The sequence below is a fragment of the Balaenoptera physalus genome, assembly GCF_965194825.1.
Source record: "Balaenoptera physalus genome assembly, chromosome: 5".
NCBI lineage: Eukaryota > Metazoa > Chordata > Mammalia > Artiodactyla > Balaenopteridae > Balaenoptera > Balaenoptera physalus.
Window position 1 is genome coordinate 121,405,906 of NC_138884.1, and position 4,752 is coordinate 121,410,657.

A 4,752-nucleotide genomic window follows, 5' to 3' on the forward strand; every position below is an offset into this window, starting at 1 on the left:
ACAGCGCTCCCGTCCTCCCGTGCCCACACACAGCGGGGTGAATCAGTCAGACTCGCGGTCCATTCAACACAGGCGGCCGCGTAAAGTGACACTAGAAAAGGCCCTGCCAGTTCATCCGAGAAGACCAAGAAAGATGCCACCAAGCTTCAACTAGGTGCAGTAACCCCGCCCAGAGGAGCAGAGTTGAGGGGGCTGCTGACACTAGCAGAACGGGGGAAAGCACCCAAGAACTGGGTTGCCACCGGTCGGGGTTCCAAGTCACATTCCATATGTTCCTCCACTGACTTCTCGGGGACAGCGGAAACGGCTCTAGGTCTCATCTCCCCGAAGGCACTAGGATAAAGGTTCCTGCCCAGGACTGCGTGCGGGGGTGGGGGGGGGGGGAGGTGGGTCTGCGAATGGCCGGGGGCGGGGTGAGTAGGGTGGTCCCGCGCTGCTGTAAACTGGTGGCCGAGTCAGAAAGACTTTACTGCTTCTGGACGGAGGAAGCATTGGGAGAGGGACTCGGAGCTCTAAGGAAACCACACCACGCCTTAGTCCTGGTACAACAGGTCACAGCATCAGGGGATCATTTTCTAAGTTGATAGAAGACAAGCAAGCAAGTCAATAAACAAAAACCCCACTTTGGAGTGGGTAAAGAAAACAGAAGAGGGAAAAGATAGGGGGAGAAAAAGACAGGGAAACAAGGGGTGGGGCGAACACCCTAAACATTTTTGCAGGAAAAACAGAATAGGAGAACTGGCTCTGGAAAGATCCATCAAAGTCAGGGGATGCAGACACACCCCCTGCTCAGGGAGGGCCCAGTGAGTCTGAACTTCTCTTAGCCCTTTTGAGAGAATTAAAAAAATGCAGTCCTCCACACAACCCCCTGAAAGTAAACACTTTTACCATATATTCATTAAATGTTAAAAAAAATTTTTTCTTTTAGAAGTAGATGGTTCTTTTAGTCATTCTTTGGCTGAGTAACTTTGGTTTCCAATATCTCCTGTTTTCTACAACTGCCACTGAACTATTAACATCTCATTGTTACAACAGGAGTAGCAATGATTTTTAAAGGTAATTAAGTATAATTAAATACATCTTTAATGGGATATTTTATTTCTTGCAGGCCTTCTGTAATCTTCAAACAAAATCTAAAATCAACATTTACATAAAATGCATAAAATAGCACAGAAGTGAATGGGCTTATGCATCCCACACACAATAAATTCTGTTTTCAATCTTTTCAGATAGAAAGTCAACAATGAGAAGGCCTCCTTTTGGGGGGTGGGGTGGGGCCGGTGATAAATAAACTTTTAAGATCAAAGTAAAAACCTGAAAAAGTAAATTAGTAATGTGTCTAAAATCGGGTTGCTACTTAACCCATTAAAAAAAAATCTCATCTTCAATGATCATTTTCTCAAGTTCAGTTAAAATGCAACTGTCAGATTAGGGAGGCTGGGAGAAGAAGGATAGTTTTAAAAATTTCCTTCTGCAAATCTGCTATAAGAAATTTCTCCCGTTTACTTCCAGACCTCTCTTTCCTCAGACAGCCACGTTTCTGGCTTCCCCGCGTGCTTAGATTAACTGCAGCTTGCAAAGGGGTTTGATAAGACAATCAATCGGGACTCTATATTCATAAAGGCCTCTGATCTGATTACACCTTTTATTTTTTTCATTCCTCTCTCAAAAATTTAAGTCGGCGAGCCTGGAACTCCCAGCGTTGCAGCGCCTGTGAGAGGCCGGAGGCTGCGGAGCCCTGGCGACGGCGGCGAGGGCGCCCGTGGATTAGGATGTGGATTGCAGGACAGACCTTTGTTTGGTCACATTCTCAACGGGGCTTGGGGGGAGGGTCGTCCTCCTTCGAGATCGCGCCAGATTTTTATAGACTCGCCTTAAAAGAACTCGCCGCTCTTCATAGGGTTAATTTATGGGGCTTTCGAGGAATATTGGGACTTTTAAGATGCTCTTTATTTTTTTCCCATTAGTATTTTTTGGTTACACTCCTAAAGGGACTCCCGGGTTTCAGCACCTCGCAGGAAGAGGGTGGGAGTGGGAGAAAGAACGGGGCCAGGAGGAGAAGGGGAGGATTTGCCCCCTAATCAAACCGCCTACAGGGCCCAGGCTGCCCAACATATTTTTAAAAATTAAATTTCTAACCATGTTGTGGGCGGTAAAACTCAGATTCAGGAACTGGGAGGAAATTGAGACAAACGAGGGCTATATCTACCTTTCCCCAGGTTTCCACCCGTTTGAATTCAGTATTAGGGGAAGGAAGAGTTTGGGGCCTTAGGAATTTTAAGTTTAAAAAACGAGGACAGATTGGAGAAAGGATTAGAGTAACAGGTGAGGGGGGCGGGGAGGAAAAGCCCTTGGACCGCGTATTGTCTGCGCGGGGTTCCAGCCCCCGCCCCGCGCCCCCCCCCCCACCCCCAGTCTCTGGGGCACAGAGGTGGGCGGCGAGGGCTCAAGGCCTGGGATGCCTGGGCTCCCGGGGGCCCGACCTCCCGCTCGCCATCTTTGATCCCAAGCGGAGAAGGTTGGTGTTCATGCTATAGATTGCCTTAAAGGTTCCTTTAAGCACTTTAATACACAACTAGCTCAGAAATCATTAAGAGACCTAGAGAAGGAGAAAAAAATACCTCACACTCACCGGTAATAAGTGTTGACATGCAGCAAAAATCGATTGAGTGGAACCGAGGTGGTGGCAGTAGCGATGGCTGGAGGGGAGACCCGCGTGGGAGCGGGAGGGGCGAGGGGACCCACTCCACCGGCTCAGGAACTAGGCTTTTCTCACTTGAAGGGAAAAGGAGGTGCAGAAAGGGGCCGAAGGGCCAGCGAGGATGGGTGTGGGAAGGGGAGGTGAGGAGGGTAATTCTCCCTTCTGGAAGTCCTGGGAAAGAGCTGAGGTGGGAGAAAGGGCCTCTCATCAGCCCCGAGTCTCCGCCCACAGCCAGCACCACTCAAGTCGGGGAAGTGACAACTCTTCCCAAACCTCGACTTCCATTTTTGTTTCCTGCAGATTGATTGATTTCCTTGAAATTGAGTTCTGTTTCAGCAAGCAAACTAGGCCGAGATCCACCTCCTGCACCCAGCGCTCCCAAGTCGTTCTTGGGCCTGCAGACGCAAATCCTCCCAGCAGGTCTCGTTAGCGCTTCCAGGCCCCCATCCCCAAATACCCTCTCCCATTCCCCTCCCTCGCCGCCCCTCCCCCCAAGCCCGGCCGAGGCTCTGGGAGGCCCGGACTGAAGAGCACCGCGGCTCCAGAAGCCAAAGTCCGCCCGTGGGGACCGTTTTCCTCTCCACTGCTCTCAAGTGAACAACAAGGACGGAGGTGACCCTCGTCCAAAGGGCTTTTATCTGCCCTCCACAGCCGCGTGATCCCACCGCAGGTCCGAGGCAGAGCTTAAAAAGGAAAGAAAGAAAGTTAATGTGCATTAAGCACTGATCTTAAATAGGGGACATTATCTGCGATCTCTTTAAGTGGCAGCAGCAGTCCCATGCAGAACAAAGACTCAGTGTCTGAGCTCCAAAAGCTTATAGGTAAAGTTTCAGTCCGATAAAAGCAACTTAAGCGCAAAAACACAGGTTTTCTCGGCCCCAGAAAACTGGCGGCTACTTTTTGCTCCCGATTCCCTAGCCAGGGTGATGTTTGTCTTTGCCCACCGCGGGGGGGGGGGTGGGGGGGGGTGACCCGAAGAGCAAAAGACCTCAGAACTACCCCTCACCCTCACGCCCAACACACCGACCTCCCTTGCGCCACGGTGATGACTTCTTTAGGACTAAGTCGTATTTGCTACTATTTGTTACAAAATTAATTTCACATTAAAAAAAAAAAAAAGCTGAAAACCACCAACAAAGGAAGAGTGGGTGCTTAACGTTCTTTTAAACCCTCACACCAAACTCATTCCCCGTTCAGATGTCAAGGATGGGCGGGAGGGCCAAGGCTGTAACTCATCTTGATTTGCTTCATTCTCCGGCAGTTTGCAAACTATAATCCTGCATAATTTCAGGAACAAGCAGCTTTAGAATTAATGGGTCAATATTATTTAAAACAAAACACGGGGAGCATGACCTTTGCCTCAACTACATATTGCTCGACAAGACTCAGGAAACTCCACTCTAACCTCTCAACCCCTGGCCCTTTGAGAAACTAAAGGGCTGTGGTTATTAGAAATGGTCTTTGTTTCTTTTAATGTCTCAAAAGGATTTGGAAATAGTAATGTAATATAACATGAAGAATCTCTCTACTTAAGCCTGAGAGGTAAACGTGGAGGCCTAAATATTTTGAACTGAAGGTGTTTCCCTGTAAACTTATAGACGTATTCCTCTTGAGAGGAACGTATATAAACTGTAGATGTATACATACACACATACTTCTCCAGAACAATTTACTGGATGTGCAGGTTTCCCCTTCCCCAAAGGAGTAAACTTGAGAGTCATTCCAGCTAACATACTTTCTAAATTTCTTTCTCCTTTTTTCTTTCCCTCTTATATTATTTGCTAGCAATAATGGAATCCTCTGGGTGTAAGCCAAAGAAAAATCTGGGAAACAAGACCAGACTCCGCAGCCCCCCTTTTTTTTCCCTGAGAGTACCTCTTTTTTCTTTTTAGTTTCTGATGAATGACTATAATTTATTTCTACCAAATTTAAATAAGTACTGCTGCCTTGTGTATTTAACTAGGCAGGCAGAGGGAACTGGTTTTTTTAGGAAGCAGTGACTGAGAAACCATGGCCAGGCAACAGAGGAGGGCAGAAAGAATCCAGACCAA